Source organism: Patagioenas fasciata, chromosome 2, assembly GCF_037038585.1.
Source record: "Patagioenas fasciata isolate bPatFas1 chromosome 2, bPatFas1.hap1, whole genome shotgun sequence".
In the NCBI taxonomy this organism is placed as follows: domain Eukaryota; kingdom Metazoa; phylum Chordata; class Aves; order Columbiformes; family Columbidae; genus Patagioenas; species Patagioenas fasciata.
This window is the reverse complement of record NC_092521.1, coordinates 121,243,628-121,261,710: the sequence shown is the minus strand read 5'-3', so window position 1 is coordinate 121,261,710 and position 18,083 is coordinate 121,243,628. Positions and strand designations below refer to the sequence as shown.

The following is an 18,083-nucleotide window of genomic DNA, read 5'->3' as shown; positions in this document are numbered from 1 at the left end:
AAAATAGTCTGCAAATCTTAATACTGACTTAATATCTTTAAAGGCTGGCATACTACAAGCTCCTTTTACCTTCCCAAAATCCTTGTGGTGCTTTGGGAAGTCAGCAACTGCTCTGCATGTGATACTGAAGTCAAAACCAACTTCCTCTCTCTTTGTTGTTTGTATTTAGTTTTATCGACTAACGAGATGGGGTTGTTATGGACTACCACAGTTTCTGCCAGGCGTTCTTCTTATCACATTCCTGAGTATCATCAGCTCTGATGCTGATTGGTAAGGCTGGCTGCCAGAGCTGATATTCCTGTGCTGTAAGGTTCACTAAGAGTATTCCTAATGCCAAAGTGTCCCTGCTGGCTTCCCAAATACAATGAGATGACTACATTGCTCATTCAGGAAAGACGGCCAAATAGACCTTGTAAAAAATCTTGCTTTTTCAATGACTATCATACTGTTTATGTAATTTTTAGATTATGTAAGATTGTTAGTGATGCTTTCTTTACCTGACTATTTCAGTGTTTCAAGTTATTTCTTATTCTAACACAATAGATAGTGTGTAAAGCAGATGCTGTACTATTTGAATTACTTTCATCTGTTCTAGGTATAACATGTTGGGAGCACATCCCATTTTCTTCAAATACCTAAAGCAATTTCAACTCATGTAAGAGTCAAATGCTCTGCAATTGAGTATACAGATTCATTGTTTCTGTAGAAAGCAATGGCTATTTTGTTGCATATTCTGAAGATTCAGCCTGTATACTCCGGATATGTTTTGCATCCTGATTAGAATTGACAATGTCTTGAAGGTATTGTCATCATTCCATAGTGTAATTTTCATTTGGCTTTGCCTGATTGCACTTTTTTTTTTCCCTTTTATTGCCAAATGCATGCTTGGTACATTTATCATTATCCCACTATCTTGCATTTAATTTCCTCTTTGTTTGTGTACTTGTCTTCATCTGAGCTTCACAAACTCTTTATTCCAACTTGCATATCATTAATGTCAAATGTGTGCAAAACCGCATCCTCTGAGTCACTGTTTGCTTTCTTCATGTTTTTTCAGACTGTAAACTCTGGAATAATGCTTTCTTTTGCCATAATTATTATATATGATCCTCTCTATACAGGACATTTTTAATGAATTTTCTCCTTAAGACCTTTTAACCTTCACATTATTTGTTTCCTTTGCTAGTGTTTATGCTTTAGCTTGTCCACAAACTTTCACTTTCTGATTTAGCCTCTCATTTTTCTTGTGTTCTTTTTCAAGTTACATGTGTCTGCCTTCCTTACGTCAGAGTCACGATAACACTTCAGACCAATGCCATAATTGCTCCTGAAAGATGCAGCCCCTTTAGATGAATGAAATTTCCAGTAGAGGAACAGTTGAAGAAGTAAAAAGCATTGGTGCTGACTGATGCTCACTGAAGGAAGCATAGAGCTCTGAGCAAGAAAAGCTTTTCTGCTGATTTGATTCTTCCAGAAAAAGGCAACATTGCATAGCCTGTTGTAAAACAAAACTAAAACAAAACATACAAAAATTATCAAAAGTACTCACACTTTTAATTTTCACATGCTCAGTAGGACAACTTTCAGGATTCTGTGTTTTGATATTCAAGTAAAACCAATGTTAGCTTTACAGAAAACACCATTTAAACAAGAAAATATGTTGTACAGGCAGTGTTATACAGACGCTTCATAGACCCTTTTAAAGGACTTTCAGCATTACTTAGTCCACAGTGATATAAAAGTGTGATAAATGGGGCCAGTAACACCAGGTATCAGCAGGAAGAACAAAAACAGGAAGCAGCATAACTCCTTACTTCTTAAATCCATGACCCAGCAACCCAGAAACACATTCCTAGGATATGCATTTGTGATTTTTTTTTCTCAGATCATTTATTCATGCCCATTGCAATTAATTTATTCTCTGAGACTAAAACCATCCTACTGTACAATCATAGCTGCAAATGTGATCTTCAGCTGGTAAACTAACCAGAGATTTCTGTAACTGTTTTCAAATGCTTTTAAAGCAACAATGTATTCTTTGATTGTTTTACAGGGACTATAAAAGAAGTTCTAGAGACAGCAAGTGAGGAACATGCAAGAAAAACAACAGCATGCTGACTGAAGAGTATATTTGAGAAGTCTTCTATTTTAGCAAGGCAGAAAAAGGTCTCTTCTAGAGATGTAATCAAGGAAGCAAAATTGAGAATGTGATAAATATGTGATAATCAAGAAGAGAGAGGAAATGGAAGGGATAACGAAAACAGCAGAGAAATCTACAAAACTTCTTAAAATTTAGCTGGTTACCATGTCAATTGCCAGCTTTGGAATTACTAGGTGGACAAAGTGAGATAGCAGTAGGAATGCAACAGAGTATACTTATATGTACTACAGCACCATGCAACAAAAAATCATAAGGAGGATTTGGTACAGCAGCCACCAAACAACTGCTACCACATGCCCTGATCAGTGCATGCGAGGGGCTGGCAGTCCCATAGCAGCAGGTTCTCTCCACCAACGTACTTTCACACACTGTGTTTGTGTATTAGTGCAGGTCATTGCCATTTGTCCCACTGTGAGGGACTTCTGCTCAACAAGAAATCTCTGGTCACACAGACTTGTTTCTCTCTGTTGTTGGTGTGGATCTTCACTTTTCTATGCTTGCAGATCATCTCTGTTTTCTGTTTTTATTTCTCAACATCGGATTTTCTTCCTGGGCTCTGATTCCAAGATGCCTCTGTTGTGTGTCTTCCTCTGTTTCTGTGGAACTTTTTACTAAAGTCCCTTACCAGCCTATCTTTGCTTTTTTCCTGCTTCTCACTGACTTGCTGTAAAGCACAGAGCAAACTTTGTTCCTCAAAACTACTTCTCCTTCACTGTACAGACCCTTCCTCCTCACTGCTGTCTTGTGCTTATGTTACACATTATAACAAGCGCCTAGCTACTGCCGAAAGGCTCCATTCCTTGTTTGCAACCGCACACGCTTGTTCCTTCTCTTGGGCAACCTCTGTCACTCATCTGACTCCATTGTTAGCTATTTCAAGAATTAATCAGAAACCTATCCTTTTTTAAAGCCTCCTAATTTAGCTTGCTCGCTGGCTAGCTCTAGGGTCACATGTATACAAGACTGGGCACAAAGAAAGCAATCGGACGACTCAGCTGGTGGTGAAAAGTGGAAGAGACCAACCTTTTGAATGATACCTAAGTGCTAGACTTCCTAGCAGCAAAAGTAAGTTTCTATTTTAGGCAGGTGTTAGAGGAGACTACCAAGATGATTTAAGAGTGCAGTGTTACCAAAGGGATGGTCCTGTTCCTCCCAGACATATGGTTTCAACTCTTCCGTTGTGCTCCCTCCTGATACTTTAATGACCTTACAGTGAAGCTGTTTAGTTCACTTGATCTGGCAGAAAACTGACATTAAAAAAAAAAAAAATTAGTTCTCTGTCAGATTAGTAATCTGAGTCACTCACTGAGGAATCCGAAGCACCAGAGGAACCAGCTCCTGGGAAACCCAGGAGTGCCTGGCTCCTCCAGGGGAGAAGTGGGGAGAGCAGCCTGCTATTTTCGGCAGCAGCAAGCTCCTGGGTTGACTCACATGTCCCATCTAACTGCACCCTTAGTCACTTCCAAAGGATCTGCCCTGAACACATGCCTGTTCGGCAGGCACCTGTGAATCCTCTGTTTCCCTTGTAAGATGCCTCCCCTTTTCTCTGTCACCCAAGCACATCCCCATCTGTGACTCTCTTTTGTTTGCATCTGGAAAGCGTTGGATCATTTCTTCTTATGGGTCATTCAGGGTCAAGCCCTCATTTGAGATTAACACACATCCCACACTTCCGGAATCCTGTCCCCAGCACGACTGCAACTTTTTTGTCTTACCAGCTGTAATCTTGGACACAATTCTGTTCTTCCCTTGGTGGTAAACAAAAACCATCAAAGCCTCCTCCAACAACTAGTTCTCTGAGCTGCAGAAATAAGAAGTTGTGATTTCCTCTGGCCTTTTTTTTTTAAATTAGATTTACTAAGAACCCAAACTGAAGCCTTTCTCTGTCAGTGAGACATGAATGACAAGTCTTTTCTTTTGGGGATTTTTTGGCATCTAATACATCTTAACTTTCGCCTCCAGGAGGCCATGGGCAAGGTTCCTCTCCACCAAACTTGAAGAAAGACGTATTTTGAATGCCTAACTTTCATGGCAACCCTCTCCCCTATTCCCATGTCAGTATTTCTGTCCACCAGCCTCCCTGCAGCCTGGCTGGGTGCTTGGCCGGGGTGTTGTTCAAGCTTTTTTGCCCAGGTCAGGCAGGCAGCACTCTAGCATGCACCCTAGCAAACCCAGGAGCAGCTTGCCGGGGCAGCCAGCCGGCTGCACCGGTCCGGGTCTTTCAAAAGCGAGACGGCCAAGGCAGCGCAAAGAGTAGGGTCTTTCTCCGGCAGAAATCTCAACACTTGGCAGAACAACAGCGGGGTGAGCGGACGAAGGGCCGGGCATAGCGGCCCCTGTCGCCTGGCGAGGCCCGCACCGCAGCGGGTCCCCCTGCGCCTCCCAAACCGGCCCGGGTCGCTTCGCGTGACCGCTACCGACCCAGCTACACCTTCCTCAAGCCGCGGAGCACGGCGGCCGTGTCGGGGCGGCGGCAGCCCGAGGGCGGCGCGGGCCCAGCACCCCTCACCCTGGCTGCTGTGAGGAGGGGTCCCGGCGCAGCAACCACAGCGCCAAAGGCCGGGAGGCGTTTGGCCGCGGGCAGGGCGGTCGAAGCAGCGGTGCGTTACTTGCAAGGCGAGCGGTCCGCCGCCCGGGACGGGACAAGCGGCAGCGGGCAGTGCTGCCCGCGGCAGCCTTCAGGTTGCTCCTCGCCCCGACAAACGCCTCCCGCTGCGGAGAGTCCCACTCGGGGGCGGCACCGGGCAGCCCGTCCCGCAGGCCTGGGCCGCGGCAGGGGACCGGTTGCTGAGCGACGCGCGGCCCCTCCTCCGCGGCAGGGCTGGGCCATGAGGTAATGGCCGCCGGGGGGCGGAGGGGGGGGGGTCGGCGGGGAGCGCTGCGACTGCCGCGCTAGCGGCCTCCGAGGTGGCGGCCAGCGGCAGCTCTCCCCTTCCTGCTGCCCCCCCGGCGGCGGGCGGTGCCACAGCCCCCTAGGTGTCCGCGCCGCCCCGCCTCCCGAAGAGGCCGCACGGCCCGGGTAAAGACCAGCGAAGAGCCCCGCGCTCAACAGCGGCCGAGGAGAGCGATCGGCAGCTGCCCCACGTGTGCTGCTACCCGGCCGGCGGGCGGGATTTGTGTCGGTTCCTGGGCGTCGTTTGAGAGCGGGGAACTGGAACGGCGGCGGCCCAGGCGGAGAGACCAGGGAGGAGCGCACATGAGGCGCTGGCAGGAGGAAGGAGAAGCAGCAGCCAGCCGGCCACAGCACCCCCAGCGCTCTGCCTGCGCCGCACGCCGCGGCCCCTCAGCGGCGCGGGCCGGGGGCGAGCGGTGAGGGGAACAGCAGCCCGGAGGTGGCCGCCGCCGGCAGCGAGGCTCCCCCGGCCCGCGGGGGCGCCGCCGCCCGTCCCCCGCTGCCGTTGGCGGCGTGCGCGCCCGGGGGGCCCGGAGCGGGGTGAGTGGCGGGGCCGAGGGGGCGGACACAGGTGCCCGCGCGTCGCCCTGTGGCATGTAACGGTTCGGCGCGTGGGCAGGGAGGGGTAGACCGGTGCGGCTGCCTCTGTCCCCGCTTGTCCCTCAGGTGAGCGGGACGGGGGCGGTCTGGCCGCCGTGGCGTTGCGCGGGCGAGGCCTGCTCCGTTCGCCGGGGAGCGAAACGGGTGGGTGAACAAGGTGCAGCGGCTCCTCCTCCTGGGGCCGCCGCAGCCCGGGGGCAACGAGGCGACCTTCACAGCCGGCTTGCTCGGGGGCGGGCGGAGCGCCGTGCCTCTGGTGCCTGCGCTGCTTTGTCCCTTCCTCCCCTTTAAAGGAAAGAGGCAGTTGGGTCTGATTGTTTGCCGAAGGTCAAGAATCGCTTGCAAAATTTGGCCCGTGAATTATTTACAGGTAAACTGCTGCTGCTCTTGCCACTTAGAAGGAACTCTGCTAATAGAAATAGCTTTACTAGCCATTGGGGAGGGACATCAATATATTAACTTGGTTTCTTTAGGATCAAGGATTACAGATAGCTTTTGGAGGTATAGTTTTATTTAAAATTACTAAAATTTTTCTTTTTAATTTTTTTCAAGTTCGAAATGTTAATGTCTGCTTTGGTTTGCAGCTGATGGTTTTGAACTTCATGTTTAGATGAGCTTTTTTTCATGCAAAATTAGGGAATAGTACAAAATGTCAAAAAGTGGAATATCTTTTAGAGGGTGGGAGGCCAGGCTTCTTTTCCTTCCTTGCTCAGACTTTGGGAGAAGTCTCCTGTGTGGACACATTGCTTGGTCTCACAATCTGTAACCTTATTTGAACCTTTCAGTCCACTGAGATTAAATTGTGGGTGTAATGGTTTTAGCAATCAGGAAAGCAACAACAACAACAAGCTGAAACAAAACCAAAATAAACAGCAGTTATGATGACCAGTTTGCCATATGTGCATGTTATGCTGCTGTGTGTTATACAGTTTTATATACTGTAAATAATGGCTTCTGACCATACTGGAAGTGAAGCACTTTTAGATATGCTCGTTCCTGCTAGGGCTCGTCTGGAGTTTTTTAAGAAGCTTGGAGGAAGGAGTGTTGTCCCCCAGCCCTGGAACCATATTCACAAAGCTATGCCTTCTCTGAGGCACTGTAACCTGCTTTAATTGAGCCAGAGCAACCTATGGTGACAACAGATAAGAAAATAATTTTAGAAGCACATAAGAAAATTATCTTAAAAACAGAGAAATAATAGCTGTAATCATGATTTAAATGAGCATCGTTATAAGGGAGGAAAACCAGAAGGGTAAAAATCTTAATGGAAGGCAACTATTTTCAACTTTTAAGATGAGCTAGTGAGTTAAGACCAGACAGCTGTATGTGTGGATAGCATTTAAATTTCTGTTGAAGTAAAACTGAAGTTTCTGTTGGCTGCATGAATGAACTCCCACTTGCTAGTGGAGTTAACTATATGGTGGATGCCAATAGTGGAAATAAGGGGAATCTCTCTGGATCTCGTGGAAGAAAAACAAACAAAACCAACACACCTACCTCCCCCCGCCCCCCGCCAAAAAAAACTCCCCAACATTAAAAAAACCCCACCACTACAACAACAAACAAATGCAGAACAACAAAAAAACCAACTACTAATAAAAAATCTTGTCGTTCTTAACTGAGCTTGGTGCCTGTTCTACAGCACAGGGTAGCACATCAGTATGTTGAGGAACCATTGTATGTGGTTAGGCACATACAATTTATATATGTAGTGTTCTGTGTTTGATATGTGTATGCATAAAATCTTACTGAAATCTGAAGTTGTTGTTACAACCTCTCAGCCTCTGACTGGTTTAATCCAGAGTCCTGACTAATGAAGCAGTACCAGCACATGACCTGCAAGTTTTATATTAATGGCTGTTAACTTGGCATTGTCAGTTTGTGCAAGGCAGGTGAGAGTTGATGGGAGTAAGTGAATGTTCATGTACCAGAAAGCAAGATCAGATGGAAAAGATTTGTATGGAACTGCTTGGAGCTACTGTTGTTCCTCTCTGCTGCAGCTCACACCTGAGCTCCTTGCTGCTTCACCCATTCTTGTCTCCTGTAACAGATTACAAGCTACCTTTGTAGATGTCATTTGATCCTAACCTTTCCGTGTCCTCTGAGGATTTTCTTTTGAGTTTTGAAATATTGTAGCTAATCTGCTTTGGGATAGAAGAATGAGATTGATGTTGTAGAAATGAGTGCAAGTTAAATATTTGTTTGAAATGTGCATTTGATCAATACCATTGTTTCTTACCGTTGTCACTGTATAAACATGAAATTAGTACTGGGGAAAATGCTGAAACTTCCCATTTTGTCTGCTGTGATGTCCAGTAAGCTAAATGCAAGATACTTTTTTTTTTTTTCCTAGTAGTTCTAATAGAAAGAATTCTCAGAATGAGTGATATTTAGGCAGCATCTGCAATATCAAAAGACCAGAAGTTAAAAACAAACCTTTCACCCTTTTTAAAAGTTGTATGTGTTTTTCTTCTTAACAGTTTCCTGTGCTACTTAAAAATTCCTTTGAGAAAGGGGAGGTAATCAGGGGAAAGGCAGTGTATGAGTTATGTTTATTTGAAATCTATTTATTTCCAAAGTCTTTAAAATTTTCTTTGTTTTGCAGGATTGGGGTAGTTCAGTGCTCCTGCTTCTAGGGTCAGAAATAGCATTTGCAGGACATAATTTGTTTTGTGTTGTCTGGATTTTGTATTTTGTGAGTGACACTCAAATCAAAGTTGGTGGAATGTTTCTTGTTAGTTTGCAAAAAATGTGTTCTTTGCTTCAAATTTTGAAACAGATACCTCTCCCCCTGCCTCATTAATGACTGTTCTGTTTGCAAAAATGGATGCCCCATCTAATAAATCTCCAATATTAGGCTGGTTACTTCACCTGTGTAACTTTTTGAATAGCACCGTTTTAACTCTCACAGAACTGTCATTTGACTTCATGCACTGCTTATTTCACAATACTTCCATACTAATGCAAAAGCTGACAGACCAGTATGATGTGGGAAGTCCCCGTAACTAAAATATGGAATTGGCAGCTGTGTTTTAGCTTGTTGGTCAGAGAACTATTATTACAGCTGTGTTTTCCTTTTGAACTAACTATCCATCTATCCCAATGTATGCTGCAGTTCTGCCTCTGAAGGAAGCTTAGTGGTGCCACCAAGATCAAGATTAAACAATAGATACACTTAAATTGCATGTAAAATGACCAAGGGCCTAATGGGATCTTCCTGTGTGACATTCATATTGTTCCTCGTTTCTGCTGTGAATGAGATTGTTACTCATGTGTTGCATAAGGGCTGTTAAAAGGGATACATTCCCAGTAGCGGCTGCATGCCAAGTGGCCTTCAGAGGTATCATAAAAACATAGTAAGTAGGATAAATGGTTTCTGCTCACTGGATGACAGCTATTGCATCTCATTTGTAGGCAGCTCACTTAATGTACTGAGCTTTGTAATGCTGGAATCCTAGAATGGGTTTGTGATCTACAGTGTTTCTTTATCATGTTTGTATCATTAAAACTCCTTAAGCAATGCCATTGCCTCCTTGGAATGCTGCACTTGTATGGAGGACTCAGTTTTGTGGATTCAGTGCTACTGTGAGAGATAAAAATCTTGCCAATTAACTTCCTGTTAAGGTTGGCTTTCCAAGATACCAGTTGGTGTGTGATTCAAAGCCTTCCTGCCAATTCGGTGGTTTGACTGAGATAGCTGTGTGAGTTTACAAGCACTCTTATTATACTTTGTAGTGAATAATGTGATGTCTCCTGAATGAATTTCATGAGTTCACTGCTGATATTCTGTCTAAAACTGTCCTTTATTTGAACTCTGGTTCATCAATATGTCTCTTTTTATTGGAACCTATTGATTACGGTGCAAAAAGTCACGCTATGTAGTCATCCTGCTTATGGCTGTCCAGCTAAGAGGCTTATTGATAGCACAAACAGATTAGCTCGGAGATAATTCTTAGATTCAATTATACTGGCAGATTTACTTCAGTTAAATCGGTTAGTGACTGTCCTGAAGTCGATTCTTTGCCTTATCTTACTCTGGACAGGATTGTCTAACCTTACTGTCCATCAGATGCGGAAACCGAAATGGTGCTGCCGCTCTTTAATGGTCATATTTCCTTGTGTGCGCGTTTTTGGTTTTTAAGTATTCTGATGGATTAAAATATACTAGAACCTTGATGCTTTTACTTGCTTTGTAACAGGAGTTCAGAACATTGTAGCAATCGGAGAAACAGAAAGAAGGAAGGAAATGTGAGAAGAGTTTAAAAGCTCTTGCTAAGTTTTATTATTGGCTTGTTTTGACATAAAACTGTTGCTGCCCAGCAAAGCAAATATTTACCTGGCTGTGGTTTCCATCTTCTATCCTCTCCTGCATTATGGTGCTGGGAATCAACTCCATGACTTAGCCAAGAACTGTTTTTAAGGTTAATTTTCAGTCACATTGTCTGTCCTCTGGGTGGTTGAGCAGCTGTTAGCAGTGAGGCGAAGGAAGCAATAGGAGTAAGTGGCTGAGGCTTTGGTGTCAGAAGGAAAAGTCTTCAGTGAGCTTAAGCTGATTTTGAAACTGCTGCTCTCTAAGCTCTGGTATAACTGACACCGGTTGTGTGTTGGTGGATGAGATGCTAATGTCAATATTAGTGTGCTTATGAAATACTCTTGATTCCCTGCACCTGTATGAACAGAAGACAGAAATACTGAATAGTTGATATTCTTAGGCTATACACAGACACTATCCTTTATGATACAAAATGAGAATATGTTTAAGAATAGATTTGAATAGTTTCATTTTGCTAGCTTTTGGTTCAGACTGCATTTTTCAGTGTTCTTTCTTGAGCAAGATGACCACAAAATATGGTCTCTATTGCGCATAATGCAATCCTCAAAACTTAATATGTAAACCAGAATAATTTTAGATTTATGAAGTAATGTGAACTAACTTTAGGGGGAAAAAAACCCAACTGTTTTCCTTGGGCCTTCTTATTTTTTCTTAGCAGACGACTTTGTGGTGTTGGCCCTTCACTGGACTCTCTCCAGTATGTCCATGTCTCTCTTACACTGGGAAGCCCAGAACTGGACACAGTGCTCCAGGTGTGGCCTCATAAGTGCTGAGTAGAGGGGAAGGATCACCTCTCTCATCTAATTTCCCACCTATCTTGTAGCTGTTAAAGGAAAAAATGTAAGAAGTGCCCTCCCACTGCTCCCCTATGTAATAATTCCAGTGCTTCAAACAAAACATGGAAAAACTGCTTATCGTTAGTTTTCACTGAAGTTTAAATAGCGCTGAGTTGATTTGTCCCATCTTTTAATAGAAACCAAAGGTTAGGAAAATGTTCGTACAGTGGAAACATTCATAGCCTAGAGGGGAAGAATGAAAACTGGATACATTGAAACAGTTACGTGCATCTCTTTGAGGAGATTAGTTGGTTTCTGTATTGTATGTTCACATAAGTTCTCCTTTTTAAAGGCAGGTGTTGGTAATGTCATATTGCACTTTAGTTTCATGCAAGTCAGAACTCTGCATGAATTATGGTCTGACAACAGCCATTACTTGGTGTCCTAGAGAATACTGAAGGGCAGTTCTGTTTGAAGAGAGGGATATTTCTAAAAATTACATAGATGTCTGCTGTTCGTGGGAAATGGAGACTTTTACATTTACTATGCTCTTTAATGTTTGTGGAAGTGGAGCTTGTGTTACTAACAGCACCGCTTGTCCCAGAAGGCCTAGTTTCACCATCAAATACTGTATGTTTGCATTATTTGCAAGGGGGCACCAGCCGCTCCTCTGCAGTAAGCAGAAACTTTGCAGTTCAAATCTGTGCAAACCTGTTGCCCCAGTGGTTCCTGTAAAATGAGCAGAACTGGAAGACGTTGGAGCAGTGTTAAAGTCCTTAGACTGTCCTTTAGACCTGTCTTGAATGGAATTTTTCTCTGCAGCTGTGCCTGATCATGCTAGCTGTATTTCTGAGGAGGTATGCACTGTTGGTGTAAAGTGATGATGAGGAAATCAATCTTTCTGGTGTTATGGTTTCTAATTATAGATCTTGTTCTGTAGTCACAAACTGTGCTGCCTTCAGAAAGGAATGGTTGACTTCTCCTGTGTTGTGGTAATACTACAGTAATGATCACTTCCAGGAATTTATGGTGGGGGTGGAGATCAATGTTTACCAAAGGCATTACCTTCTTAGAAGCTTTGGTCCTGTAATGAATTCTGCAAATGTGCATGTGTGAAGATCACAGCAAGATCAGTGTTTTTATGGCTGTATTTCCTGAGGGTTATGCAGTCTTGTCAGGTGGTAGGCAAGCCGGTTTGACCCAATGACTTGTGGCTGACCTGAGAGCCATACATTTCCAATGTAAAGCAATCTGAACTGAAAGTGTTTCTTCTGATTGTCTGAAATGTTTATGACCTTTGGTTACTTTTGTAATTGTTCCCTAGAATTTTGCTCCATAATGGCTTTCTCAAAAATCTTATTTGGCAGGGCATCCAAAGCTGTTAGACTAAAAAGACCAAGAAAGTTCAGATACTGTACTTATCTGGCAGGATACAATCTTGCCCCAAAGTCCAAAGTGGTCTCTGCTGTCATGCTATTGCATGTATTTGTCTGTAGAGAACAGAAGAGTTCTCCATGACATTCACTTGTACTGCTTTTATCTACTAAATGAAATTTCATTTAGGAATTGTTGTACCTTGGGCAAATGCAACTTTCTTAAATACTTTGCCCTTTTGCATTGCAAAGGTTACCAAGCATTCAACATAAACTTCTAATTAACTGAGTCTGTTAATATTTGTGAGTGACAAAAATCAGTCTGCTCTTACTTTGCAAAGGATCAAGAGAGTCAGCAAGATCGAAACAATTGGCTGAAGTAATTCAGGAATTGGTGCCACTACTAGAATTAAAGCTGTTTCTTGTAAATCTCTGTTATAAGCCTATCAGTCTCTTAGGATCAGTGGATTGACACACTCTGTGGTATTAGATGTTTAAGACCTGACAGGGTAGAGTATCTGGCTGAGGCAGACTCTTCAGTAGACATGAATGCTACACCTGTGCTTTATTTACAGTACTAAGGTTGATAATGTATGCTATTAATTCTCCTACAACAGAACTCCAGGTGGGCCTGAAGACTCTTTTTTTCTTTGAACTGCTTGTTTATCTTGTCGTAATTGGCTTAAGTAATTTGAGTGCATTTTACAAAAGGTTTAAATACATGTCTGACAGGTTGTTCAGAATAAGGTGGTGCTACTATTACGGTAGTGATTTCAGTGATATTTCTATGTTCTTTTTGCCTTCAATAAAACTGATGGAGTATTAAGCTAACCATGGGGTATTGCTATGAAAAAGATCAGTGTTCAAAATGGGAGTTTGGGATTTTCACAGCCTGGGAACACAGCTCATCCAAGACACAGTGCTGTCTCGTTTTGCTCACTGATGACTGTTCTGGGTAAGTTGGAGCTCGGAGCTTCTTGGGTCATGACTTACTTCCTGTCTCCAAAAGTAAACACTGCACCCATTTTGTACGATGTATCAACTTTCAGAGGATACATGCTGCATGTTGACATAACAAAGCTGTCCATTTTTCTTCCTTTATTAATGTCCCACTGTACTGCATAGGAGGAAAGAGGGGAAGGAAATAATATTTTTGACTTGAAATGTCCTAATAGGGAAACAAGCCAGGGAGGCAAATTGGAAAAACCTTTTTTTTTTTTTTTTTTAGTTTTTTGCCAGTTTGTGTTTCTCGGGGAATTAGATGAATGCTAGAGATGGCACCAAAGACAAGGCAGGAGTATGCCGGCAAGGTCAATAGTGTTTAGTTTGCTTTAGGTGTATAACACCACACCTTGTATTTAAATGTGTGCATTAAATGATACAGCTCTTTCTAAAAGTGAGAGTTAATGTTATCAAAATTGCATCATTCGCTAGTTGTGTGGGGGTTTCTGCTTGTTGCCTTTTTTAATAAAAGAAAGCAGCAAACAATTTTAGTAATCTTGGTTAGCAGAATTGCATGGGGAAGATTGAATACCGTGTTCCATTTTTGTTGTCTGAGATGGTAAATTAGCACTAATTACCTCATCAAGAAGGCTGAGAGGAAATGCCTAAATGTACCTAGCAGCAAGCCTATTGTTTTGATCTGATGACCAGCAGGAATAAGTTAAAAGATAAAGACATGATATAGTATTGTAGCGGGAGAAATGAGTAAGAGGAAATAGGAGTGGCTGCATAGTCAGGAAAATGATTAGCTTATAACATGACTTGTTACAGCAGATGTAATGCTGCATTCTCCTGTTTGTTCCTCAGACCTTTCTCTGGAAAAAACAACTGCTTGTTTATCTTGTCGTAATATGGGCAATAATTTTTTAAAAATTATTTATTTAGCAAACGTTTAGGCTGAACAGCTGTAGAATACTTATTTCGGACTCCAGAAATTGGAAAGGCATGAAATTGGAAGGCTTTAGCCTGTTCTGGCTCTAATTTGGATTCTACAACGGGTAATTTGTTTCTCTTCTGAACAGGAATTGGTGGTTCTAATTGCCCTGATTTCTAACTGGTAACTGTTGTTTGTTTTGTGATGGAAAACTTACAGTACAGCAGTGTGGTGACTCAGAAGTGAGTGTACCTGAAGCTAAAGAATAGACTTTGGGGGGGCAGCATTTTGGACACTGCATTGTTCAATGGTATTGTCAGTTACCACTGGAGAAGTGGTACTCTTGAACTCTTGGGATCTCAGAATATTAAGGCATCGGATGTTCTTAAAGGGCACTAAAGACAGTTGCAAGTATCTTTTATGAATTCTGACATTTTGGCTAATCTACTTTTTCTCCCTGCCCCTTTTTTTTTTCTTTTTTTTTTTTTTTTTTCTTTTTTTTTTTTTTTTTGGTAGAACACACTGTTTTATCCAGCTTTGTTTTATATGTCAAGGATTACAGATTTTCCTTTATCTCCTCAGTTAAGAGCTCAAAGAGTGACATTCTCAATCTCCTTTCCTTTATGGGGGGGTCAGATGATGATTTGTCAAGGTCTTGGTAGCAACTAGTTACACCAAGGCATTTGAAAGAGAGAAATTAACATGGTTAAATGGAATTGATAAAATGCAAGTGAAGGTATTATTTAAGATTTAGCTCTTCAAAAACCACAAACCTAAAGTGGAAATAATTATTTTCTAAATTTCTTTTCTAAATATCTTTTCACAAAAGATACTGAGAAGTTGTTGTCTATGAAAACTTATGCAGGAGGCCCAGATTTTGTGATAAGCCCCAGAGGTGGCCATGATGGCCAAAAGAAGTTTTGCTACCTAACTGTATTCCATGTCTAACAAAAAGCCTTGTTAAAACTGATCTGAAAAAGGCATTTCTGAACAAGTGGACTCACTAACCTCTTGAAGAATAGAATTTAATAGGGTTTGAAAACTGATATTTACAAATATAAATGCCTATTAATTATGAGAAGCAGAATATGGCCCTGTAACTCAGGAATGGTTCTTTGAGTAAAGTCCAAATTATGAAGTTGTGGATTACTGATTTTTTTTTTTTTTTTTTGGGGGGGGGTGGTTTGGTTCATTTGGGTTGTTTTGTCTTGAGGTTTATCTTTACTCTTTTGGGAAATAATTGTAGGAGGCAACAAACTGAGTCTAGCTTCAACATAGTTTACCATTTACACTCTAGAAAAGCAAAATCAGCCTGAACCATAATGGTTAATCAGGTTATTACTTACTGCTTTCTGTGTGAAGATCACCCTTAGTGTGCCTGACATGGAAAAGGTGAAGAAGGAGAAAGGAATATAGTGATAGGGTGAGTGGGTGTGTTTTTGGGGATGGGGGAGTAGAATTTGGAAGGATCCATTATATTACAAGACATTATGTTAGGTCCCAAATAACTAGCATTTTGTCTTTGGGAGCCTGTACTGACCTCTGGGCTCCTCTGCTTTTTAATTAAAACAAAAGCAACCAACCATCCAAAAAACAAAACCCAGCAAACCCAAATTACTGTTGTTGGATACAGTAGTGCACCTGACTGAATGTAGTTAGTATATACAGTACCTCAGCTGTGGAGGTAGAAGAGTCTGAAATCCTTGACACCTCAAATGTGTCTCTGAGTTATAGTCTCTTGGATCTTGTGTGCAATATATGGACTATGTCAAAATGTCAGCAGCTGTTTGTACATTTGCAGTGCTGACAATATGACCTTCAGGTTAAGAGATCTTTGCTGACGTGAGCTCTGCCCAGTGTATCTTTGTTTTACACTGCATGGAGCTTTTGTAGTTGTGTGCTTCTAAATGACTGCAAAGCAAATGAGAGCATGAAACAACTCTTCTGCGCTTGCAAATGGCTTTTGCAATACTTAAGAACTGATGCTTCCAATTTTTTGTTGTGACCTGAGGTATTATACTTTGTGGGAAAGTACATTTGCATCTTAAACGAGAAGAAGGCATGAAAAGAAGCAAATGTATTTCTTAGTAACACTGATGCTATCTTGGGACCAGTTTCCATTTGCACCTAGAAGGGTGGGTTTGTAAATGGGGCAGTTTGCTTGGGAGATGGTGTAAAGAGGAGGTCTTGTTGACCTTCTCAGCTCAGTGCTGGTAAATACAGGTGGGCACACTGATGCTGTCTCGGGAATTTTGTCCAAGTTTTGCCTCTTGTCTACCGACCATGCCCAACTCAAAAATCAGTACAAAGTTGCAATAATACCAGTGTGCTATCCACTATATTAATTATTGCTTTGAAACTTAGTGAAGGCACCAGGATGTCAACTGTTGCAAGATTCAGACATAATGAAATAGCTGATTATTTCAAGGTGTGTGCTTCTAGGGTTTGTTATTCTTTGAGCTAAGTTTGGACAAGTGATTTTTCAGCAGAACATATCACCTCTTTATATAAGTGCTCAGCTGGTGTGAATCAAACCATAACTCTTAATATTAAGGCTGTGTAAGTTAGGGGACTGTCTTGTTAACCAAGCATTAATTGTGGTTTGGAAGGCCTCTAGGCTACTCTGTGGTTGCGTATGTCTGTGATCTGATGTTATTTATGAGCTTTGTGATTATAGTGTTCAAACAGCTCCTTCATCCACCCCCGGTCTTCTGCAGACTGTGTTGCAGCAATACTGTCAGAGATGTATGGGAATCAGGCCAAGCAGGAATTATTACAGGTTGTGGTAACTGTGTCTATCAGTGACTGTACTTTGCAGTTATACAATGTTTGCATTGTGTCTGTCTAATGCACTCATCTGTTTTACACCCCAGCCTGTAGTTTCCTGAATAGCAGAATATAAGTTTTACCAGGACAGCTGCTTAATGTTGAAACACTCAGGGAGGGAAAGCTGTTTTCTGGTTAAGTTGCAAATAAAATAGTTGAGAGGAAGGACATAACATGCAGGTGGGCTAGAAAGCACACAGATTAAGATTCCTGGTCTTTTTACTATCAGTAGTTTGATCTTTTAAGTACTTGTAAATTGTATGCAAATACTGCTATATTGCATGAAATAGGGCAACTGTGGTGCAGCACAACTGGGGTCTGTCTCTTTGAAGTGTGGAAGTATTAACCCACTTGTAAGGACTCTGTTTTTCTACCTGATTTGTGCCACGTGAGACTTGGAGCTACACCATGTGGCACCAAAGAGAAGGGGAAGAGGAGTCTGGGCAGGTAGGAAGTGAGGAAACAAAATCTGGAGACAACAGCAGTTGTGTGCCCTCTCTGAGCCAGCAGTTGTGAGCTGATTTAAGCAGGAGAACTTTGTTAGTTCCACAAATTGTTTGTGCCTCAGAGATTATGCTTGTTTTGTGAACGGTGGTCTTTTCTGCCAAGTTGAAGGGCATCATGTGTCTTATTTGTGGTTACTGTATCTGTTACACAAGCAACAGCACAGCAACAGAAGACTTCTTTAATGTGTCTGATGTCAAATTTATTTTTAAAAGGTAGCGTAATTCATTGGTGCCAGCCCAGATCTTTGCCATGGAAAACACTTGTGACACAGCTGTTGCTGCCGTTGCTTGGTTAGCTCCCCAGTTGCAGTTTAAGGTGGGAGTGAGGTGCATTTGCTTTATTTGCAGAAACCTGCAGCCTGACCAGGTATATCAGCCTTCTGTAGGAATTTGTGTTGCACAATTTTTAGTATTGTGAAGAATTCATGATCAAACTGATGTTGTTTGAGGCCGTATATTTCTTTCCATAGGCACTTTTCTGCTGCAAGTCTTTGTTTCCCCTTTGATCTAGCTCTTGTTAATGTTGAGATTGTAGTTGAAAAGACAGGACAGTTTACCTAGTTTATTAATTATAGTTTTTTTCATTGTGAAGTCTGAAATGAGAGCATATGTGTAGTTTAATAGCCTAATTGTGAGATTTGATGGAAAAAATGCTACCTAAAATCTATCTATATCTTGTAGCTCTGAGAGAAGTTACAGATCAGATAGACAACTAGCAGAGGAGTAAGGTGCATAACTG

The 18,083-nt window shown here is 42.3% G+C and overlaps 1 protein-coding gene across 1 annotated transcript in view; it reads left to right on the top strand.

Annotated features, from left to right (window-relative positions):
• The first annotated feature begins 5,366 nt into the window (after positions 1-5,366).
• Positions 5,367-18,083, top strand: part of LOC136098503 (trafficking kinesin-binding protein 1) — a 132,766-nt gene continuing 120,049 nt past the window's right edge. The window contains exon 1 of the mRNA XM_071804853.1: positions 5,367-5,594. The gene's annotated coding sequence lies outside the window, so the exon portion shown is untranslated. The remainder of the gene's footprint in view (positions 5,595-18,083) is intronic.